This window comes from Nelumbo nucifera, chromosome 7 (genome assembly GCF_055504915.1).
Source record: "Nelumbo nucifera cultivar China Antique chromosome 7, China Antique-T2T, whole genome shotgun sequence".
NCBI lineage: Eukaryota > Viridiplantae > Streptophyta > Magnoliopsida > Proteales > Nelumbonaceae > Nelumbo > Nelumbo nucifera.
Genome location: NC_142655.1, coordinates 39810999 through 39836632, shown reverse-complemented (window position 1 = coordinate 39836632; position 25634 = coordinate 39810999). Strand labels below are relative to the sequence as shown.

At 40.7% G+C, this 25634-nt stretch overlaps 1 pseudogene; it reads left to right on the top strand.

The window, feature by feature from the left end:
* Positions 1-25051, top strand: part of LOC109114171 (uncharacterized) — a 34664-nt pseudogene extending 9613 nt beyond the window's left edge.
* Positions 25052-25634: the final 583 nt, after the last annotated feature.

Genomic DNA, 25634 nt, shown 5'->3' with positions numbered 1-25634 from the left:
TTAGATCACTAGATAAGAGATATGATAGGATTAGTTCAAAACATATCAAGACTTGAGGTTAATCTCCTAGAAGGAGTTGGAGAGAGCCCTCCTCCTAAAGCTATATAAAGGAGGGGGGGGGGGGTGGACCAGCTTTAGGCATCACTCAATCAATCCAACAACTCATCAATCAAGCATCAAGCAACTCAAGCTACCAAGAAGATCAGTTCGGCATACTGAAAAGCAAAGCTTGGAGGGTTCGAAAATCATGAGCAGCTAAGCCTTTTCTTTTCTAGTACAAGGGGGAGGTTCGATTGTGTCATCATGAGGTTCTGTATTTAACTCAAGTTCTTGCTTTTTAATTCAAGTATTCGTTGGTTCTTGTGCATATTCTCAATGGATGTTAATGTTAATTAGTCTGACAAATTAATTAATGTTGATTTTCCTACTGCTATCCATGGTTCGGTGATCCGTAATTGTCACGAATAGTCGTACAAGTAGCAATTAGGTTAATATCTTTCTGGGTCACTTGTTCATGACAGCCTTTGACCAATGTATTGACATGTTTTAACCTAAGGGGAATCAATGGGACAAGATTCGATAATTGCAGCTATCTCAATTATTGTTATTTTGGTTTAACTGTTTTCACAAAGCTTAATGCTATCACTAGTTCATATGGAACGCTATCATACCCATTCGATTAGTGATAAGTGTTGATCGAATGTTTGGTTTGGTCAGCTGATTTAGGAAAACACAAGGTTTATTATGGCTATCCTAATAAATATAAGGTTAAATGCTTGAATTAAAGACTACCAAAGGCTACCTATGATCGATGACCAATTGAATAATCTGAACCCTTGAATCAGAATTCGGTAAGACTGATTTCTCTTATTTGATATTGCTATTGCTCTCTTGTTCTTTTAGAATTTTTAATTATTTAATTTTCCCACTCTATTATATTGTGCATTCGGCTAAGAAATTATTGCCTAGCTCCCTACGGGATTTGACCTAGTACCACTATTACTACAAAAATTTTATTGTGGGACTAGCATTAATTTTGAGGGCTTCGACAACCGGTCAAAATTTTGGCACCGTTGCCGGAGAGCTACTTTAATTTCTTTGCTTGTTACCTTCTATTTGTGTTAACCTTCTTTGTTTTAGGACTCGTGCTTCTCAAAGAGGTGAACTAGAGTAGAACCCTGAAATTGAGAAGACTACTCGTCGTTTAAGGAAGGAGGCGAAACAAAGGAAGGACCATTCACCTCCAAGGGTGAATTCTGAATTCGACCTACCAACTTGTGATCAACCCATCTTCGAAGAGGAAGAAAGGATGGCTGATAGAGAGAGAAAGCTAAGGGAGTTTGGCTGCACCAATCATGAACCAACAGCCCCTGTGCATAATATATCCCACTCTTGAGGTAGCCTTTGAACTAAAATCTGGTTTGATTCAACTGCTTCCTATTTTTCATGGCTTTCCAGGTGAGGACCCTCATAAACACCTCAAAGAATTCCATGTTGTCTGTTCAAGCATGAAACCACAGGGAATGACTGAGGATCAAGTAAAACTTATAGCTTTTCCTTTTACTTTACGAGATAAAGCAAATGATTGGTTATACATTCTTCCTCCCGGTTTGATACGTACATGGGATGAGATGAATAGAATGTTTTTAGATAAATATTTTCCTGCATCCCGAGCTGCAAATATTAGGAAGGGAAATCTGTGGAGTTTGGCAGTTTGGTGGTGAGACACTATACGAATATTGGGAAAGATTTAAACAGCTTTGTGCTAGCTGTCCCCACTACCAAATACCCAAACAGCACTTGATCCATTACTTCTATGAAGGACTCCAACCTATGGATAGAAGTATGGTAGACGCAGCTAGTGGAGGAGCCTTGGTCAATAAAACACCCAAAGTGGCTAGGGAATTGATTTCCAACATGGCCGAAAATTCACAACAATTCGGAGCAAGAACAAATGGTACAATCGGGCGTGTTAATGAGGTAAGTCATTCTAATTTAGAAAATCAAATTTCTGATATAACTGCCTTGGTTGGACATCTGGTTGCAGGGCAATTGCAAACAACAAGGGTATGTGGTGTCTGTTCGATTCTTGGGCATCCTTCGGATATGTGTCCATCACTACAGGATGGTTCGATGCAGCAAGTTAGTGTCGTAGGAGGATTTCCGGGCCAACCCCAACGCAAGTATGATCCCTATTCCAATAACTACAATCCGGGGTGGAGGGATCATCCCAATCTGAGCTACAGAAATCAAGGAGGACAACAGAGATATCAGCCCCAAGCTTTCAACCGAAAGCCCCCAATTTCAGTACCTATCTCAGCACAAAGTCAACCCTTAAGTTCAGGTATATCATTAGATGAAATCGTTAAGGCTCTAGCTATTAACACTCAACAATTTCAACAGGAAACAAGAGCCAGCATCCAAAACTTAGGGAACCAAATCAGTCAGCTTGCTACTTCCATTAGCTAGTTGGAGGCGCAAAACTCTAGAAAGCTACCATCACAGACGGTAGTTAATCCCAAGGAAAATGCAAGTGCAGTGGTACTGAGAAGTGGGAAAGAATTGCAGTTACAACCTACCTCACCAAGGAAGGCAGATAAGGGAGATAAGGAAGAGGAGAAACAAGATTCAAACGAGAGCCCCATTAAGGTAATACCCGACCCCCCTCTCCCTAAGATTACTAATGCCATTTACCACCTTTCCCTAGTAGGTTGGAAAAATCCAAAAAGGAAGAATATGAGCAAGAAGTATTAGAGACCTTCAGGAAGGTGGAAATAAACATTCTCTTGTTAGATGCCATCAAACAGATTCCAAAATATGCAAAATTTCTGAAAGAATTGTGCACTAACAAGAGGAAGCTGCGAATCGATGAGAAGGTAAGGGTTGGAGAAAACGTTTCAGCTGTCATTAAGAGGACCTTGCCGAAAAAACATGCTGATCCAGGTATGTTTACCTTACCTTGTGTGATTGGCAATAAAAGAATCGAGCGGTGCCATGCTAGATTTAGGTGCATCCATGAATGTCATGCCATACTCAATTTATTGTGCTTTGAGATTAGGTCCCTTAAAGGAAACTAGGGTAGTCATTCAGCTAGGGTAGTCATGCCTACCCAGAAGGGATTGTTGAGAATGTATTGGTGCAGGTTAATGATCTAATCTTTCCAGCCGACTTTTACATCCTGAAGATGGAGGAGGACACGGTCACAAGTTCAGCCCCACTTCTTTTAGGCAGGCCATTCATGGACGAGGGTACCCTCTCCGTCGAGTTTGACGGAGAGATTGTTAAATTTAATATCTTTGAAACTATGAAATATCCAAATGAATGCCATTCGATCTGCCCTATTGACACTATTGATTCAATTGTGCAGGAAATTTTTGGAGAAGAGGACATGAATGAAGAACCTGAATTAAGTGCACAATTGGACAGGGAGGAGGAGTGTGATACATCCTGCAAAACTCCATAATCGATACCAGAACAAAAGGTAATCAAATCTGATATTTCATTGTGATGAGAATAAAATTTGTCATATCTTTATCCCTCAATATTCAGTATTTTACACTTAATTGGTACCTAATTGGACTCATTACTCTAGTATTTCGATTCAGGGCAAGAAAGAAGGCGATTGGAAGAAAACAAGGCTAATCAGATGATTTTGCACAGTTTCGGCACCGATCAGTGATCTGGGCATAACTCTCAATTCCAGACTCCGATTTGGACCATTCAAGAAGCACTGGAAAGATAAGGAAAAAACCCACAACTTTTATGTTTTGGGTTTTGGCAGAATCGGTCCGAATCGAAGACGAATTCGGGACCAAAGTCAGAGTAATTTCGCAGCAAAGCCCATTTCATAAGCTGAAGCCCATTTCGCAGAAGAGTCTTGAAGCAAGCCCGAATTGTTAAAAAGCCCAGTTCGAATTCAAAATCCAAGAGTCCCATTAGAATAGAAGTTGAATGTAATCTCAATAAAAGAGTATTATCAGATTTAAATTCTCAAATTGTAATCCTAGAAAGATAAGAGATAAGAGTTAGATAAGATAAGTTCAAATTAGATTAGGACTTTCTAGTTTGAGGATATAATCTCCTTAAGGGGGTTGGAGAGCAGCCCTCTCCCCAAAACTATATAAAAGGGGGCAGACCAGCACCCAAGGCATCAATTTCCTCCAAGAGAGCTTCAGTCTTCAGAGAGGGAAATCAGCAACCAAGGAGGAAGAAGCAAGAGTTCGCCCCCCTTTCTCATCTAGAAGCTGCGTTCATCATGAAGTGTCTGTAGGTTTTTATTTCTGGTTGAAGGGTTAGGGAAGCCTTGATTCTGTACGCATTGTGAGATCTAATTGATTTTTATTTCAGTTCATTGTTTATGGGTATTCGTATGTTTTCTGTGAATTAACTGTGAGGATTATTTTCTTTGATAAAGCAAAAAGGGCCCCTTGCTCATTTAATGGAAATAATCCATGGTCGATTGAACCTCCAGTTTCGTATATGATTGGTAGGTTCGATCATGGTGGCAAGTAACATAAATTGATTGCAAAAATGTTTTCGATTTATGTTAGGAAAATGTATGATCTGGTTTAAACGGTCCGAGCTTGTGAGATCGCTGACCAGAATTGGGTCTCTCCCCTCTTAATGCTATTAATAGGTTAAATCCTAAGAGTTTGTTTAGGATTGCCTATTAATAAGGGAAGCAATCAAAGAGCTTGTTTTGGTTGTCGAATAATAAGAGTAGAGGCTGGATATTAGAGCTTGTTAACAACTATAACCAATTTATTCATAAACATATGAATCTATCCTATCTTTGCATCTAGGAACAATGCTACGAATTAAAGCTGAACTTGTCCCTTCAACTGGAAGCCATCTCTCATCGATTTAATCTTTGGTTTCTGTCATTTTCTTATTTTCCTTAGCTTTACAACCCCCGTTCATCCATCTTCTTGGAAATAAATCCACCCAATCCCTGTGGAGAACGAACTTGCTCATCACTATCTGCAAAATATTAACCCAGAGCAAGAATATTTTTCTTTGGTTGGGTTCGGCATCCACAAAATTTTGGCACCATTGCCGGGGATTGGTGTCCTAAGTAGATTTATTTCCTTTTTCTTGGTTTATGCCTCGTTCTTCTCATATAGGTGAGCTCCAATATGATCCCGAGATTGAAAACATGGCGGCCAACTCTCAACAGTTCGGCTATAGGCTTAACCCTCCAGTAAACCATGATAATGAGATAACATGCAAACGGTGAAGGCTTGCGGGATTTGTTCATCTATGGGACATCCAACCGACATGTGCCCTACACTTCAAGATGAACCCTATGAACAAGCCAATGCTGTTGGAGGCTTCCCACAGAAGAGATACGATCCCTACTCAAATACCTACAATGCAGGATGGAGGGTCATCCTAACCTTAGCTACGGAGCCAAGCCCTTTGGCTTCCACCAACAATATCAGTCTAGACCACCGGCTCCGCAATATTCATCGTCTAACCCAGGTATGTCTCTAGATGAAATTGTTAAAGCACTTGCAACTGACACTCAACAATTTCAATAGGAGACAAGGACAAGCATCCGAAACTTGGAGAATCAAGTCAACCAATTGGCAATTGCTATGAGTCGAATGGAATCTCAAGTATCAGGAAGGCTACCCTCCCAGACCATGGTCGACCCTAAGCAAAATGCTAGTGCAATCACTTTAAGAAGCGGAAGGGAGCTGAATAGGCCTAGCAAGGAAGTGCCTAAATATACAATTGAAGAAGAAATAGAAAAGGAAGCACCTCCACCCCAAACTCAAGATGCAAGCAGTGAACAACCCCAAGCCATAGTGACAACTCCACCCTTTCCTAGCTACTTTGAAAAATCCAAAAATGAGGAGCAAGAGAAGGAGGAAGTTCTTGAACTTGGTGGGAAGGAGGGATTTGGAATTTCCATTACTAAGCATCCTGAGAAAAAGGAGTCAACCTTGAGTGCTAAATTGCAGGAAACCGTTGCAACATTGAATGGTTCTCCAGAGCTACAACAGTCAGGTAATGCTCCTTATATTATATTACCGATTTCTGACAGGAAACTTTTACCCTCTGTTTTGCAGGCTCCTATTCCAGATTTGAACCCACCCATGATGGATGAAAGGGGAAGACACCGGAAGTTGCAACTACAAAAGTTAGAGGATCCGGTCTATGATAGGGAAGTTTGTTTTTTCTTTTTCTTCTTGTCTTTGCATCTATAGTTTAGTTATTTCCCCTTTTCTTTACATTTCAACAATGCATAGATTAAGTGTGGAGGGGGGGAATATAGGATCTGATAAGTAGTATTTATTTCCGTCCAAAAAAAAAAAAAAAACTCAACTCTTTTGAAATCAATTGAAACAATATTCTGGGAAAATTTTTGTGGACCTAGTAATGGGGTGAAAGTAAGAAGTACACAACCTATCTAAAGTCATCCCCTTTGAAGCTAGTCCTAAATTTAGGTTTAAGTAAATGGGGCAAACATTGCTACAATTGGTAGGATGGAGCATAAAATGCACCTACTGGTTAAGTAATCCGATGGTAGGATGGAGCATAAAATGCACCTACTGGTTAAGTAATCCGATGGTAGGATGGAGCATAAACACCTACCAGCCAAGTCATCTGATAGTAGGACGGAGCATAAAATGCATCTACTAGCTAGCAATTCAAACAGTAGGATGGAGTATAAAATGCACCTACTAACCAAGTAATCCAAGAGTGAGATGGAGCATAAAATGCACTCACTCCTTCAGAAGAAAAACAAAGAAAACAAAAAGAGAGAGAAGAGAAAGATGTTTTCCCTAATTTACTACCTGGTTTGTAGTGGCAAAAATTGGATTGACTGATGAATGAGTTGTGCATAACTTGGTTGTGCTCATTTAAAGGTTCGCAACAACTAACCTAGAATATTTGTAGAGAAAGATGAAGGAGAGTTGAGTTTAAAAAAAAAAAAAATTGTAGGATAGCTAGTTTATTCTTGTTCTTTTTTTTACTTGAATTTTGACTTGCCAGAGGATGGGCAAAGTTTTAAGTGTGGGGGGATTTGATGAGAATAAAATTTGTCATATCTTTATCCCTTAATATTCAGTATTTTACACTTAATTGGTACCTAATTGGACTCATTACTCTTGTATTTCGATTCAGGGCAAGCAAGAAGGCGATTGGAAGAAAACAAGGCAAATCAGATGATTTTGCACAGTTTCGGCACCGATCGGTGATATGGGCATAACTCTCAATTCTAGACTCTGATTTGGACAATTCAAGAAGCACTGGAAAGATAAGGAAAAGACCCACAACTTTCATGTTTTGGGTTTTCGGAGAATCGGTATGCATCGAAGACGAATTCGGGTCCAATGTCAGAGTAATTTCGTAGCAAAGCCCATTTCATAAGCTGAAGCCCATTTCGTAGAAGAGTCTTGAAGCAAGCCCGAATTGTTAAAGAAGCCCAGCTCGAATTCAAAATCCAAGAGTCCCATTAGAATAGAAGTTGAATGTAATCTCAATAAAAGAGTATTATCAGATTTAAATTCTCAAATTGTAATCCTAGAAAGATAAGAGATAAGAGTTAGATATGATAAGTTCAAATTAGATTAAGACTTTCCAGTTTGAGGATAATCTCCTTAAGGGGGTTGGAGAGCAACCCTCTCCCCAAACCTATATAAAGGGGGGCTGACCAGCACCCAAGGCATCAATTTCCTCCAAGAGAGCTTCAGTCTTCAGAGAGGGAAATCAGCAACCAAGGAGGAAGAAGCAAGAATTCGCCCCCCTTTCTCATCTAGAAGCTGCGTTTTCATCATGAAGTGTCTATAAGTTTTTATTTCTGGTTGAAGGGTTAGGGAAGCCTTGATTCTGTACGCATTGTGAGATCTAATTGATTTTTATTTCAGTTCATTGTTTATGGGTATTCGTATGTTTTCTGTGAATTAACTGTGAGGATTATTTTCTTTGATAAAGCAAGAAGGGCTCCATGGCTGATTGAACCTCCAGTTTCGTATATGATTGGTAGGTTCGATCATGGTGGCAAGTAACATAAATTGATTGCAAAAAAGTTTTCGATCTATGTTAGGAAAATGTATGATCTGGTTTAAACGGTCCGAGCTTGTGAGATCACTAACCAGAATTGGGTCGCTCCCCTCTTAATGCTATTAATAGGTTAAATCCTAAGAGTTTGTTTAGGATTGCCTATTAATAAGGGAAGCAATTAAAGAGCTTGTTTTGGTTGTCGAATAATAAGAGTAGAGGCTGGATATTAGAGCTTGTTAACAACTATAACCAATTTATTCATAAACATATGAATCTATCCTATCTTTGCATCAAGGAACAATGCTACGAATCAAAGCTGAACTTGTCCCTTCAACTGGAAGCCATCTCCCATCGATTTAATCTTTGGTTTCTGTTATTTTCTGTTATTTTCTTATTTTCCTTAGCTTTACAACCCCCGTTCATCCATCTACTTGGAAATAAATCCACCCAATCCCTGTGGAGAACGACCTTGCTCATCACTATCTGCAAATTATTAACCCAAAGCAAGAATATTTATCTTTGGTGGGTGCCGAAGATAAATATTCTTGCTCTGGGTTAATAATTTCTTGATAGTGATGAGCAAGGTCGTTCTCCACAGGGATTGGGTGGATTTATTTCCAAGTAGATGGATTAAGGGGGGTTGTAAAGCTAAGGAAAATAAGAAAATAGCAGAAAATAACAGAAAACAAAGATTAAATCAATGGGAGATGGCTTCCGGTTGAAGGGACAAGTTCAGCTTTGATTCGTAGCATTGTGAGATCTAATTGATTTTTATTTCAGTTCATTGTTTATGTGTATTCATATATTTTCTGCGAATTAACTGTGAGAATTATTTTTGTTGATTAAGCAAGAAGGGCCCCTTGCTCATTCAATGGAAATAATCCATGGGCGATTGAACCTCCTGTTTCGTATTATGAATTGTAGGTTCGATCATGGTGGCAACTAACATAAATTGATTGCAAAAATGTTTTCGATCTATGTTAGAAAAATATATGATCTGGTTTAAACGATCCGAGCTTGTGAGATCGCTGACCAGAATTGGGTCTCTCCCCTCTTAATGCTATTAATAGGTCAAATTCTAAGAACTTGTTTAGGACTGCCTATTAATAAGGGAAGCAATCAAAGAGCTTGTTTTGGTTGTTGAATAATAAGAGTAGAGGCTGGCCGTTAGAGCTTGTTAATAACTATAACCAATTTATTCATAAGCATATGAATCTATCTTTGCATCAAGGATCAATGCTACGAATCAAAGCTGAACTTGTCTCTTCAACCGGAAGCCATCTCCCATCGATTTAATCTTTGTTTTCTGTTATTTTCTGCTATTTTCTTATTTTCCTTAGCTTTACAACCCCCCTTAATCCATCTAGTTGGAAATAAATCCACCCAATCCCTGTGGAGAACGACCTTGCTCATCACTATCTACAAATTATTAACCCAGAGCAAGACTATTTATCTTTGGTTGGGTTCGGCACCCACCACATTGTCATTTTCTAACAAGAAATTGTTGCCTTCTGTTTCGCAGGCTCCGAAGTTGGAATTAAAGACCTTACTAGCTCACCTTAAGTATGCATACTTGGGCAACAAAGAAACATTGCCCGTGATCATTGCGAAAGGGTTGACTGAAGAACAAGAGGAATGGCTCATCAAAGTTCTGAAAGAACATAAGGCGGCAATTAGTTGGACCTTAGCTGACATAAAAGGGGTCAGCCCCTCAATTTGCATGCACAGGATTCGTTTGGATGACGGCGCCAAACCTGTTAGAGAATCACAAAGAAAGCTCAACCTGGTAATGAAAGATGGTGATGAAAGAAATACTTAAGTTGCTGGATGAAGGGATAATCTATCCAATTTCGGACAGTAAATGGGTAAGTCCTATACATGTTGTTGTACCCAAGAAAACTGGGATAACTGTGGTAAGAAATCAAAATAATGAACTAGTCCCAATGATGGTACAAAGTTGCTAGTGTATGGTAAATGATTTTCGAAAACTTAATTTGGCCACTCGAAAGGACCACTTTCCCTTACCCTTCATAGATCAGATGTTAGAAAGATTAGCAGGTAAGGCCTTCTTTTGTTTTCTTGATGGGTTTTCAGGTTATTATCAGATTGTTATTGCTCAGGAGGACCAAGAGAAAACAACTTTCACTTGCCCATTCGGTACTTTTGCTTACAGATGGATGCTTTTTGGTCTGTGCAATGCTCCAGACACTTTTCAAAGATGCATGATTAGTATATTTTCTGATTTTATTGAGAAGTGCATTGAAGTGTTCATGGACAATTTTACTGTTTATGGTGATTCGTTTGATGATTGTTTAAATAATTTGAGTAAAATTTTGAATCGATGTGTTGAGACTAATCTTGTTTTGAATTATGAAAAATGCCACTTTATGGTAACGGAAGGCATTGTGTTGGGATAGGTTATCTCGGCTAGAGGAATAGAGGTCAATAAGGCCAAAGTTGATTTAATTGTGAGCTTACCTTACCCTACAAATGTTAGGGAGGTACGTGTCTTTCTTGGACATGCAGGTTTCTATCACAGGTTTATCAAAGACTTTTCAAAAATCAACCTGCCATTGTCCAAATTGCTGCAGAAGGATGTGCCTTTCGACTTTGAGGATGAGTGCAAGGAAGCATTTGACAAGCTCAAGAATTTATTAACAATTGCACCCATTATTCACCCACCTAACAGGAACTTGCCCTTTGAGATCATGAGCGATGCAAGCAACTATTTGGTAGGGGCTGTTTTAGGTCAACAAATTGATGGGAGGAGCCACATCATCTAGTATGTTTCAAGAACGTTGAATGCTGCACAATGCAACTATGCAACCACCGAAAATGAGCTATTAGCAATTGTGTTTTCTTTAGATAAATTTTGATCATATTTGCTTGGCTCTAAAGTGATTATATTTTCTGATCATGCAGCTTTGAAATACCTACTAGCGAAAAAGGAGTCAAAACCGAGGTTGATAAGGTGGATACTCTTGCTCTAAGAGTTTGATTTGGAGATTAAGGATCGAAGGGGAGCTGAAAACTCGATGGCGGATCATCTATGTAGGTTGGTAAAAGATGAGGACTCCTCACCCATCTCTGAGTTGTTTCTTGATGAGCAACTGTTTCACATAAAAGGTATGGTCCCTTAGTATGTTGATATTGTGAACTACTTGGCTACTGGAATTTTGCCTAATTACCTTAGCACGTCCATGAAGAATAAAATCAGGTATGAGGCAAAATATTACGTTTGGGACGAACCCTATCTATGGAAATTCTGCTCTGATCAAGTGATTAGGAGGTTTGTCCCTGAGAATGAGCATATATCGATTTTAAATTTTTGTCATAATTATGCTTGTGGTGGTCATTTTGGACCAAATAGAACTGCTCGAAAGGTTTTAGGTAGTGGGCTGTATTGGGCAACCCTATTTAGAGATGCATACCTGTTTTTCAAAACTTGTGAAAGATGCCAATAAATAGAGCATTATCTCGTAGGAATGAGATGCCCCAAACCCCCATTCTTATCTGCGAAATCTTTGATATTTGGGGTATTGATTTTATAGGACCCTTCCCTCCCTCTTGTGGTTTTGTTTACATACTTTTGGCAGTTGATTATGTCTCAAAATGGGTGGAAGCAAAGGCCACTAGGACTGATGATTCTAAGTGTGTTGTAGGGTTTATCAAATCTAACATCTTCAGTAGATTTGGCATTCCTCGAGCTATCATAAGTGATCAAGAGACCCACTTCTACAATAGAACCGTTGAAGTCTTACTGAAAATGTATGGGGTGCATCACCAAATCGCCACTGCTTATCACCCCCAGACAAATGGCCAAGCTGAAATTTCCAATAGAGAGGTCAAATCCATTTTTGAGAAGACGGTGAATCCAGGAAGAAAGAACTGGAGCCTATGTCTAGATGATGCACTCTGGGCATATCGAACAACATATAAAACACCAATAGGGATGTCTCTTTACAGGTTGATTTTTCGAAAATCTTGTCACTTGCCAGTCGAAATTGAGCATAGGGCCTATTGGGCAATCAAACGCTGCAATATGAACATGGAAGAAACTAGCGAGGCAAGAAAGCTCCAATTGCAAGAATTGGAGAAGTTGCGGTTAGAAGCATATGAGAATTCGAGAATCTACAAGGAGAAGACCAAATTTTTCCATGATAATTTGCTTTTGAGAAAACAATTTATAATTGGACAAAAGGTTTAATTATACAATTCTCGACTCCAACTCATGCCAGGTAAGTTGCGTTCCAGGTGGATGGGTCCATTTGTTGTTACTAACGTGTTTCCTTATGGTGCAGTAGAGATCAAAAGTCTCAATACAGGCAAGAATTTCAAGGTGGGAATCACATTCCTTGTTTTAATTATTTAATTTTCCCACTCTATTATATTGCGCATTCGATTAAGAAATTATTCCCTAGCTCCCTATGGGATTCGACCTAGTACCATTATTACTACAAAAATTTTATTGTGGGACTAGCATTAATTTTGAGGGCTTCGAAAATGCGTCAACCCTGTCAGGCAGGGAAAATTTTCAAAAATTTCTCTCTCTCCCAGGTGGGAATCACATTCCTTGTTTTAGAAAATTTACATTTTCAAGGATCAATCTTGAACCTAAACCTGACCATATCTGAAACCAAAATGTAGGAGAGGGATATACCTGATATGGAGTTACAGTAACTCCCAACGAAGGTGTTCACGCCCAAGGAAAATGCCAAAGACTGCTCCCACTGAAGATGACACAGCGTAGGGTGGAGCAGAATCAGCAGGTGGTTCTTCAGCAAGAACCTCACTCTTCAGCAAGAATTTGATGGAGGGTGAGTGAGCATGACTTCAGATCAGTTTTTCACAAAAAATTGATATCATGAACACTTCTTGATCACTCCTGCAGGTGGAGAACAAACTAGCAATGGCGGCAGCAGGAGGAGAAGGCAAGAGCAGAAGATGGCGTGAGTCTCACTGGGGCTGTCTTCTCTCTTGTATCTGCAATCAGAATTGAGTGAACTAGGGTTCGCCCTCCTCCTCCTTTTATAGCCTTAATGAGAGGTCCTCCTAATCCCATTAGGAGTTTCCTAATCCAAATATTGTATTTGGATCTGGACTCTCTTTAAGAGATAAGGATAATCCCTTATTTTATCTGTAGATAAAGATTAGCCCTCCTAATCTTATTTGGAGTTTCCTAATCCAAATCTTTATTTGCATCTGAACTCTCTGAGTGGATAGGGATAGCTCACTATCCTTTCTACTGATCTAAATCCCAGAACCACCCCTCTTTAATTAATCAAATTAAACCAGTTCGAATTGGGCTTTAGGCCCATTTAGTCCATGTGCTCGTTCAGCCTCCAAACTGCTACCAAGTTGAGTATCCTTGTATGGCGTGGGATCCAAACATTGATCTACACATCAGTCACATGGGTTCAGCCTAGCCTTTGTTACAAGGCCTGGCCGAATTCACTGTAAGAGACAGTGAACCCCTGAGCCCATCCCCATGGCCTCTTAATGGGCCCAACACTTACACTAAGTGGTCCTTGGGTCAAGCCACCTTATAAAAACCCAAGGACTGTGGGCGGATGCAAGATTAGCCCATCAGGTATTACCCTCAATGGTCTTACACATAACCTCTCAACCCATAATGATCAATCACTACCAGACAAGAGAGGACCTCTCCCTCGGCTGCAAGGAACAGTGTTGCACTCTCTACTCACATGGATCTTGGGAATTAAAATATTTTGCAAACATTTTGAAACCATAATATATATATATATATGTATATCTCTATATAAATATATTTTGCAAAACAAATTTCAACGGTTGAAATCGGTTGCCAGAAGCTTTGGTTTCCATCAGAAAGAGTGCATCCCCGACCATTCACTTTGTCCGACAAAGGGGCTGATCCTGTCACTATGATCACCCACTCAGATGAATTCTCGGACTGTCACAACATACCTAGGTTTTGACCCCTTCTAAGGATCTCACTGATTGATATATCAAACACAGCCCAATCCGACACCTAGTGTAGTATCATAATCGAGTCTAGGGGTCAGGTGTAACATTCCAGTTTTGCCCATCAATCTCCATGGTCCAGGGCAATATTGGAATTCTGGTCCGGTTCAGGGTTTCAAGAAAACCCACACTACATGCACCTCAGGTCTCACCCTAGCAGCTGAGACATGCCACCCCAACCAACTTGGCAGCACATCAATATCAGCCTTGGCAGGATAAATCTCCCTAGATCTATCCAACGGCTGTGAACATTCTAAACTAACACGAGTCTCATATGTGTCCATTTTAAGGGTATTGCACAGAAACACACCACAATAACATGAATCAAATATGTACTTTATTCATTTACAATAAATGTCATAATGTACATCATTCTGATTGGAGCCATACATAATATTTCCATAAGTGGTCCAACAGCTCCCACTTGCACTTAGGTCCAATCTGGTATAAGCCGCAGTCCCATACTTTCCACGTGTTTCTCAAACACTTTCTGTGTCAGTGGCTTAGTCAATGGGTCTACCACGTTCTCCGCTGATGCTACCTGTTAACATCAATCTCCCGAAGATCCAGTGTTGTCAAACAACACTTGAATGTGTGATGTGCTGAATTCCAAATTCAGGAATGAACGCCTTCATTCATTAGGTAGCCTCACTCACGACAATGTGTTCGGCTTGGGTTGTGGACTGTTATTCTTACTACTCAGGACCCTTGTTTGTTGCTTTTCCAGCAAACAACACATGATCCTATCATGAAGACATACCCAGATGTAGACTTTCTATCATCTGGATCTGACTGGAAGTCGACATCAAAATACCCCTGGATCTGTAGTGAACTACCATCGAATACTAGGCAAAACTCTTTTGTCATTCGAAGGTACTTAAGTATGTTTTTCATATCAGTCCAATGCTCCTGCCCTGGGTTGGCCTGAAATCTCCTTACTACACTCACTGCCTGAGCGATGTCAGGACGAGTGCATAGCATGACATACATGATGCTCCCTACGGCTGAGGCATAGGAAATGTCCTTCATGCCCTCAATCTCCTCGGGAGTCTTGGAAGACTTGCCCTTGGAGAGAGTGACTCCATGCCTGAAAGGAACTTTTCCTTTCTTAGAGTTCTCCATGCTGTATCTTTTGACTATCTTGTCCACATAAGCATATTGGGATAATCCTATTATCCTCTTCGATCTATCTCTATAGAGTCAAAGACGTAGTATATAGGAGGCTTCTCCAAGATCTTTCATGGAGAATTGCTGTGAAAGCCATACTTTCACCGTAGTCAACATTCCTACATCATTTCCAATGAGTAGAATGTCATCTACATACTGAACCAGAAACATAATCTTATCACCACTGGATTTCCTATAAGCGCAGGGCTCATCCGGGTTCTGCTCAAAGTCAGACTTTTTTACGATAGAGTCAAACCGGATGTTCCAACTCCTAGAAGCTTGCTTAAGTCAATATATGGATCTATTCAATTTACATACCATGTGTTCCTAACATGCAGCTATAAAACCTTATGGTTGCTGCATGTAGATATCTTCACTAAGATCTCCATTCAGGAATGCAGTTTTGACATCCATTTGCTAAATTTCATAGTCATGGTATGCTGCTATAGCTAACAGGATCCTAATGGATTTAAGCATGGCGACCGGCGAAAAGGTTTCCTTATAATCGATGCTCTTTTTCTGAGTATACCCTTTCGCCACAAGATGAGCTTTGTAGGTCTCAACTTTACCATTGGGGCCCTTCTTCCTCTTATAGATCCATTTGCAACCAATTGCTTTTACCCCAGGGGGCAGATCTACTAGAGTCTAGACTCCATTGGTCTCCATTGAGTCCATCTCAAATTTTATGGCATCTACCCACTTCAAGGAATCTATGTCCAACATAGCTTCCGTATAATGCATGGGATCCTCCTCACTGGTCGTAGGTTCCACCAAGTAAACTATCTTGGTCATAACCGAAATGAACTGGAGGCCTGAAAACCCGGGTAGATCTTCTAGTTTGGTCATTACCTGGAAATTGTGGGACACCTCCCACTACCACTGAGCTCTCCTCATCAAGAACAACTTCCTAACAATGATTGTTCAAGATGTAATCATCCTCCAAGAAATGGGCATTTCGACTAAAGAACACCTTTTGTTCTCCTGGGTCATAGAATAGATAACCCACAGAGCCTTTGGGGGTAGCCTACGAATAGGCAATGACTGGTCTTGGATTCCAATTTGTCCGCACTCGTTCTTTTAACATGTGCCGGATAACCCCAAATCTTCAAGTGTCTTACACTTGGTTTCTTTCTGGTCCAAAGCTCATAGGGAGTCTTCAGAACTGATTTGGTTGGAACCCGGTTCAACACGTATATCGCAGTCACCAATGCATAACCCCAAAAGGATGTGGGTAACTCTGAGTGTACGAGAAGTGACCAGACCATATCCAATAAGGTCCTATTCCTCCTCTCTGAAACACCATTTAATTGTGGAGTGGCAGGAGCAGCTAAATGTGATATCCCATTGACCTTTAAGTAGTCCCTGAATTCGTCAGAGAGATACTCGCAGAAGGGATGAGAGATCCATCATATGGATAGCTGAACCCTGCAGGTAGATAGGGCAAAATTTCAAAAAATTTCTCTCTCTCCCATGTGGGAATCACATTCCCTGTGTTAGAAAATCTGCATTTTCAATGATCAATCTTGAACCTAAACCGGACCAGATCTGAAATCAAAAGGTAGGAGAGGGATAAACCCGATACGGAGTAGCAGTAACTCCCAACGAAGGTGTTCACACCCAAGGAAAATGCCAAAGACTGCTCCCAATGAAGATGACACAGCATAGGGTGGAGCAGAATCAGCTGGTGGTTCTTTAGCAAGAACCAAACTCTTCAGCAAGAATTTGATGGCGGGTGAGTGAGCATGACTTCAGATCAGTTTTTCACCAAAAATTGATATGAAGAACGCTTTTTGATCGCTCCTACAGGTGGAGAATGAATTGGCAATGACAACAACAATAGAAGGAGGCAAGAGCAGAAGATGGCGTCAATTTTACTGGAGTTGTCTTCTCTCTCTTGTATCTGAAATCAGAATTGAGTGAATTGGGGTTCGCCCCCTTCCTCCTTTTATAGCCTTAAAGAGAGGTCCTCCTAATCTTATTAGGAGTTTCTTAATCCAAATCCTTATTTGGATCTGGACACTCTTTAAGAGATAAGGATAATCCCTTATCTTATATGCAGATCAAGATCAACCCTCCTAAACTCATTAGGAGCTTCCTGATCCAAATCTCTATTTGGATCTGGACTCTCTGAGTGGATAGGGTTAATTCATTATCTTATCTGCTGATCTAAATCCCAGAACCGCCCCTCTTTAGTTAATCAAATTAAACCAGTTCGAATTGGGCTTTAAGCCCATTAAGTCCATGTGATCATTCAACCTCCAAACTACTGCCCAGTTGGGTATCCTCGTATGGCGTGGGACCCAAACATTGATCTACACAACAGCCACATGGGTTCAGCATAGCCTCTATTACAAGGCCTGGCTGAATTCACTGTAAGAAATAGTGAACCCCTAAGCCCAACACCATGGGCTCTTAATGGGCCCAACACTTACACTAAGTGGTCCCTGGGCCAAGCCACCTTATAAAAACCCAAGGAATGCGGGCAGATGCAAGATTAGCCCATCAGGTATTACCCTCAATGATCTTACACTTAACCTCTCAGCCCATAATGATCAAACACAGCCCGACAAGAGAGGACCTCTCCCTCGGCTGCAAGGAACAGTGTTGCACTCTCTACTCACATGGATCCCGGGAATTAAAACCTTTTGCAAACATTTTGAAATCATAATATAATATGTATATCCGTATATAAATATATTTTGCAAAACAAATTTCAATGATTGAAATCAACTGCCAGCAGTTTTGCTTTCCATCAGAGAGAGTGCATCCCCAATCATTACCTTTGTCCGACAAAGGGGCTGATCCTGTCACTATGATCACCCACTCAAATGGGAATGGAACATAGGTTAATAGCCATATCTATGTAATGAACTTGAATCAAATTAGATTGTGGACTGATGTTACTCTTTTATTAGGAAATGAAAAATGGACAATTTGCAAAGCTTCTTGACGACAACAAGCTTAAGGGCCGAAACTATGTCGAATGGTACCGAAACCTTATGCTGGTCATGACCTCTGAGAAACTGGAATAAGGTGGCCAAGAAGCCTGCCCCAGATCGTCCGAGAGATAGGGCTTCTGAGGTCCGAAGGAGAGAATACCAAGAATGGGAGGAGAAAAACTCCCTTGCCCGCTGCTATATTATTGCCTCATTGGATAATCCAATACAGAGGCAGTTCGATCAGATCGAACTTGCCAAAGACATATTTGACAGTCTCAAGACACTATACGAAGAGCAGAAATGTTCTACTCGACAGAAGGTCTTCAAACAGTTCATGACCACACAGATGTCCAAAGGCCAATTCGGATGATGGGTTATATCAACGAACTGGAGGCTCTTGGATCCGGGCTGGATCTGGTAACCCAGATCGATGCTAGTCTCAACTCTTTGCCTCCGTCCTTCAATCCATTCATCATGAATTACAACATGAACAAGTTGAATGTCAGCTTGCAGGAACTCAGCAATATGTTGCAGAGGGCCAAAGAATTGATTAAGAAGGATGAGCCCATTGCCATGCTTGTTGAAGCAAGCAAATCGGGCAAGAAGAGGAGGGCAAAGAGAAAGCCCTAGAAGAAGACCACCAAACCCAAGAAGCAGAGGAAGGACAAGGCATCAGATGCCTGTCACTATTGCAAGCAGACCGGCCACTGGAAGAGGAGCTATCCTCAATACCTGGAATCCAAGAAAGGTAATCTCGAATCTTGTGTCATAGAAACCAATTTGTTGGTTGGTTCTGCGTCCTGGTGTTTTGACTCCGGGGCTTCAACTCATGCGTATAACTCACTGTAGGGGTTCAAGGTAAGTAGAAGGCTGAGTGAAGGAGAAGTAACGCTTTACTTGGGGACTTCTGCAAGTGTTGTAGCTGTGGCCATAGGATCCGTAGAGTTAATTTTTAGAGAAGGAATAATTGTACTCAAAGATTGTCTTTTTGTACAGAATTTAAGAAGAAATTTGATTTCTGCCTCAAAACTGTGTGCTGATGGTTATTCTGTCTTCTTTAGTAATACGATTACTATTAAAAGAAACAATAGATTCATTGCATACGAGGAACTGGAGAATGGTCTCTATGTTCTACATCCTTCTCTAGAAATGAACATAGCTGAAACTACATCGGCTGATATCCCCATGAAAAGAATCCATAATATAGTTAATCCCACGTTGATGAGACCAAAAAGAACCCTACTTTTATCCCCTAATATTCACTCTTTTACATTTATTTAGAACTTAAATGGACTCATTACTCTTGTATTTCGATGCAGGGCAATAAAGAAGGCAATTGGAAGGAAACAGCCCAATTCGGATGATTTTGCACAGTTTTGGCGACAGTCAGTGATCTGGGCCTAACTCACAATTCCGGACTCCGATTGGGAAATTCAAGAAGCATTAGAAAGAAGAAAGAAAGGCCCACAACTTTTATGTTTTGGGTTTTGACTGATCCGGTCCGCATCGAGTACGAAACCGAGCCCAAAGTCGGAGCAAGTTCGCAGCCAGGCCCATTTAACAGCTGAAGCCCAACTCGTAGAAGAACCTGGAAGCAGCCCAAGTAGCAGAGAAGCCCAACTCGGATACACGAGTCTAGAGTCCTAATTCGAATGTAATCTCCCAAGAGGGAGAGAGTCTTATTAGATCTAAACTTTGAATGTAATCCTATAAGGATAAGAAGGTTGGGGATTAGATAAGAGATAGGATAGGATTAGTTCAAAGAAGATCAAGACTCCCTAAAGATAAGATGATCTCCTAGAAGGAGTTGGAAAATAGCCCTCTCCTTTGGCTATATAAAGAGGGGGGCTTACCAGCTCTAGCATCACTCACTCTCAGATCCAATAGATCATCAAGAAAACTAAGAAGCTCAAAAAGGCAGTTCGGCTATGGAGAAGAAAAGCATGGAGATTTCGCAGATCATGAGCAGCTAAGCTTCTTTTTTCTGGTTCAAGGGGGGAGGTTCGATTGTGTAATTGTGAGGTTCTGTAGTTACTTTATTTTCTTGCTTTCTAATTCAAGTATTCATTGATTCTTGTGCATATTTTTATTGGATGTTGATGTTAATTAGTTTGACAAACTGAATTAATGTTGATCTTCCTACTGCTATCCATGATTTCAGTGATCCGTAATTGTCACGAATAATGGTGCAAGTAGCAATTAGGTTGATTTCTTTTTGAGTCAATTGTTTGTGACAGCTTTTGACCAATGTTTTAACATGGTTCAATTTAAAGGAATCGATGGAACAAGATTCAGTAATTGCAACTATCTCAATTATTGTTATTTTGGTTTAACTGTTTTCACAAATCTTAATGCTATCACTATTTTATTTGGACGCTATCGTGCCCAGTTTAGTGGTGATAAGTGTTGATTGAATGCAGGGTTTGGTCAACTGAATTAGGAAAACACAAGGTTTATTATGGCTATCCTAATAAATCTAAGGTTAAATGCTTGAATTGCAAGAATGCTGAAATGTACCAAGGATCGATGGCCAATCGATTCAACCCGAACCCTTGAACCAGAATTCGGTAAGACTGATTTTCTCTTGTCTAAGTTGCTATTTATTTTCTTTTCTTTTCTCTCACTCAATTACATTACCCATTCGGCTAAGAGATTATTGATTTGCTCCTTGTGGGATTCGACCTAGTACCACTTTTACTACAAATATTTTATTGTGGGACTAATACTAATTTTCAGGGCTTCGACAAACCCGTCAAAATTTTGGTGCCGTTGCCGGAGAGCAACGTTAATTTCTTAGCTATTACCTTCTTTTGTTAATCATCTTGTTTATGACTCGTGCTTCTCAACAAGGTGAACTTCAGTACAACCCCAAAATTGAGAGGACCACCCATCGTTTAAGAAAGGAGGCGAAGCAAAGGAATGATCGTTCACTTAAAAGGGTGAATTCAGATATCGATCTACCCACTTGTGATTTTCCCATCTTCGAAGAAGTAGAAAGAATGGCTGACAGAGAGAGGACATTAAGGGAGTTGGCTGCACCAATTATGAACCAACAGCCCTTATGCATCACGTACCCCACTCTTGAGGTAGCCTTTGAACTCAAATCTGGTTTGATTCAATTATTACCTCTGTTTCATGGTTTCCCAGGTGAGGACCCTCACAAACATCTAAAGGAATTTCATGTCGTCTGTTCAAGCATGAAACCCCACAGTATGACCGAGGACCAGGTAAAACTCATAGCCTTTCCATTTACTTTAAGAGATAAAGCAAAGGATTGGTTGTATATTCTCCCTCCCGGTTCTATACGCACATGGGATGAAATGAATAGGATATTTTTAGATAAATATTTTCCTGCGTCCCAGGCTGCGAATATAAGAAAAGAAATATGTGGAGTTCGGCAGTTTGGTGGTGAGACATTATATGAATATTGGGAAAAGTTTAAGCAACTTGTTGCTAGTTGTCCCCACCACCAAATTCCTGAACAATTGTTAATCCAATACTTCTATGAAGGGCTTCAGCCCATGGATAGAAGTATGGTCGATGCAGCCAGTGGAGGAGCTCTAGTGAACAAGACACCTGAAGCGGCCAGGGAATTAATCTCCAATATGGCCGAAAATTCTCAGCAATTCGGTACAAGGACAGAAGGTACCATTAGAAGAGTTAACGAGGTAAGCCATGCAAATTTAGAAAACCAGATTTCTGATTTAACTGCTTTGGTTAAGCAGCTCGCAGCAGGACAGTTACAAACTGCCAGGGTGTATGGTATCTGTTCGATCCTTGGACATCCTATGGACATATGTCCATCATTACAAGATGGCCCGATGCAGCAAGTCAATGCCGTGGGAGGATTCCCGGGCCAGCCCCAACGAAAGTATGATCCTTACTCCAATCATTACAATCTAGGGTGGAGAGATCATCCAAACTTAAGCTACGGGACCCAAGGAGGACAACAGAAATATCAGCCCCAATTTTTCAATCGACAGCCCCAGTTTTCAACACCCATCACAGCGCAAGGCCAACCCCCGAATTCAGGTATGTCTTTGGATGATATAGTTAAGGCTCTCGCTACTAATACTCAGCAATTTCAGCAGGAAACGAGAGCTAACATTCAGAATTTGGGGAACCAAATTAGCCAACTTGCCACTTCCATCAGCATGTTGGAGGCGCAGAACTCCGGGAAACTACCCTCACAAACGATAGTTAATCCGAAAGAGAATGCAAGTGCGGTGGTGTTGAGAAGCAGAAGAGAGTTGCAGTCCCAACCAAGTTCACCATCGAAGGCAGCCAAAGAAGAGGAAGGACAAGGGTCAAACAACAGCCCCATTGAGGTAAAATCGGACCCCCCTCTCCCTAAGATTACTAATGTTGTACCACCTTTTCCTAGCAGGTTGGCAAGTTCAAAGAAAGAGGAATATGAACAAGAAGTGTTAGAAACCTTCAGGAAGGTGGAGATCAACATTCCCTTGCTAGATGCAATAAAATAAATCCCTAATTATGCAAAACTTTTGAAAGAGTTATGCACTAACAAGAGGAGGCTGCGAATTGATGAAAAGGTAAGAGTGGGAGAGAACGTTTCAGCCGTGATCAAGAGGACTTTGCCAGAAAAGCGTGCTGCTCCAGGTATGTTTACCCTACCCTGTGTGATTGGCAATAAACGAATCGAGCGTGCCATGTAGAACTTAGGTGCATCTATTAATGTCATGCCATACTCGATTTACTGTGCATTGAGACTAGGTCCTTTAAAAGAGACTAGAGTTGTTATTCAATTGGCTGATCGTTCTAATGCATACCCAGAAGGGATTGTTGAGGATGTATTAGTGCATGTTAACGATTTGATCTTTCCAGCTGATTTTTACATCCTGAAGATGGAAGAAGACACAGCCACGAGTTCAGCCCCACTTCTATTAGGTCGGCCATTCATGAAAACGGCCAAGACCAAAATAGATGTGGACGAGGGTACCCTCTCCGTCGAGTTTGACGAAGAGATTGTAAAATTTAATATTTTTGATGCAATGAAATATCCTAGTGAGTGTCATTCGATCTGCTCTATTGATACTATCGATTCGATTGTGTAGGAAGTCTTTGGAGAGGAGGACATGGACAATGAGTTGAAATATAAGGCACAATTGGACAGGGAGGAGGAGATCGATGCATCCTATGATACTCCGGAACCTGAACAGGAGGTAAGTACTTCTGATGTTCAATCGATGGTTTCTCACACAAGGCTACTGCCCTCTATTTTGCAGGCTCCGGAGCTGGAACTAAAGACCCTACCTGATCACTTAAAATATGCCTACTTGGGCGAAAAAGAGACACTGCCTGTGATCATTGCAAAAGGGTTGACTGAGGAGCAAGAGGAGAGGCTCATCAAAGTCCTAAAGGACCATAAGGAGGCGATTGGCTGGACCCTAGCTGACATAAAAGGGGTCAGCCCCTCGATTTGCATGCATAGGATCCTCTTGGAAGATGATGCCAAACCGGTTAGAGAACCACAAAGGAAACTCAACCCGGTAATGAAAGAGGTAGTAATGAAAGAGGTGCTTAAACTGTTATATGAAGGGATAATTTATCCAATTTCAGACAGCAAATGGGTAAGTCCTATTCATGTTGTGCCTAAGAAAACTGGGATGACTGTAGTAAAAAATAAAAATAATGAACTAATTCCCATGAGGGTACAAGGTGGCTGGCAAATGGTAATAGATTTTCGAAAACTCAACTTGGCCACTCAAAATGACCATTTTCCCCTACCCTTCATTGATCAGATGCTACAGAGGCTGGCAGGTAAGGCTTTCTTCTATTTTCTCGATGGATTCTCCGGGTATTATTAGATTGTTATTGCGCAGGAGGACCAAGAGAAAACGACATTCACTTGTCCATTCGGCACCTTCACCTACAAACGAATGCCCTTTGGTTTGTGTAACACTCCGGGCACTTTTCAAAGATGCATGATGAGCATATTTTCTGATTTTATTGAAAAATGCATTGAAGTGTTCATGGATGATTTTACTGTTTATGGTGATTCGTTTGATGACTGCTTGAATAGTTTAAGTAAAATTCTGAATAGGTGTGTGGAAACAAATCTTGTCTTAAACTATGAAAAATGTCATTTTATGGTGAAGGAGGGTATTGTGTTGGGACATGTAGTTTTAGCCAGAGGAATAGAAGTCGACAAGGCAAAAATTGATTTAATTGTGAGTTTACCTTACCCTACAAATGTTAGGGAGGTTCGTTCTTTTCTTGGACATGCAGGCTTTTATCGCAGGTTCATCAAAGATTTTTCAAAAATTGCCCTGTCATTGTCCAGTTTGCTGCAAAAAGATGTGCCTTTCGATTTTGATGATGAGTGCAAGGAAGCATTTAACAAGCTTAAAACTTTATTAACCATTGCACCCATCATTCAACCACCCGAATAGAACTTGCCTTTTGAGATCATGACGGATGCAAGCAATTATGCAGTAGGGGCTGTTCTAGGGCAGCGAATAAATGGGAAGAGCCATGTCATTAACTATGCTTCCAAAACGTTGAATGCTGCACAGAGCAATTACACAACCACTGAAAAAGAGCTATTAACTATTGTGTTTGCTTTAGACAAATTTAGGTCATATGTGCTTGGCTCTAAAGTGATTGTTTTTTCTGACCATGCAGCTTTGAGATACCTACTAGCAAAGAAGGAGTCGAAACCGAGGCTGGTAAGGTGGATACTCTTTCTCCAAGAGTTTGATCTAGAAATCAAGGATCGAAGGGGAGCTGAATATTCGGTGGCTGATCACCTAAGTAGGTTGGTGAAAGACGAGGACTCCTCTCCCATTTGTGAGTTGTTTCCTGATGAGCAGTTGTTCCACATGAGAGGTATGACTCCATGGTATGCTGACATTGTGAATTACTTGGTCACGGGAATTTTGCCTAATGACCTTAGTAGACCCATATAGAATAAAATCAGGTATGAGGTGAAATATTATGTATGGGACGAACCCTACCTATGGAAATTTTGTTCTGACCAAATGATTAGAAGATGTGTCCCTGAGGAGGAGTAGATGTCGATTCTAAGGTTTTGTCATAATTATGCTTGTGGGGGCCATTTTGGGCCAAAGAGGACTGCTCGAAAAGTCTTGGATAGTGGGCTGTATTGGGCCACCCTATTTAGAGATGCCTACTTGTTTTGTAAAAACTGTGAAAGATGACAACAAACAGGTACACTATCTCGCAGGAATGAGGTGCCCCAAAGCCCCATTCTTATATGTGAAATATTTGATGTTTGGGGCATTGATTTCATGGGACCCTTTCCCCCCTCTTGTGGTTTTTCTTACATACTTTTGGCAGTCGATTATGTCTCAAAATGGGTGGAAGCCAAAGCCACCAAAACTGATGATTCTAAATGTGTTGTAGGGTTTATAAAGTCTAACATCTTCAGTAGGTTTGGCATTCCTCGAGCCATCATAAGCGATCAAGGGACCCATTTTTGCAATAGAATAGTTGAAGCCTTGTTGAGAAGATATGGGGTGCATCATCGAA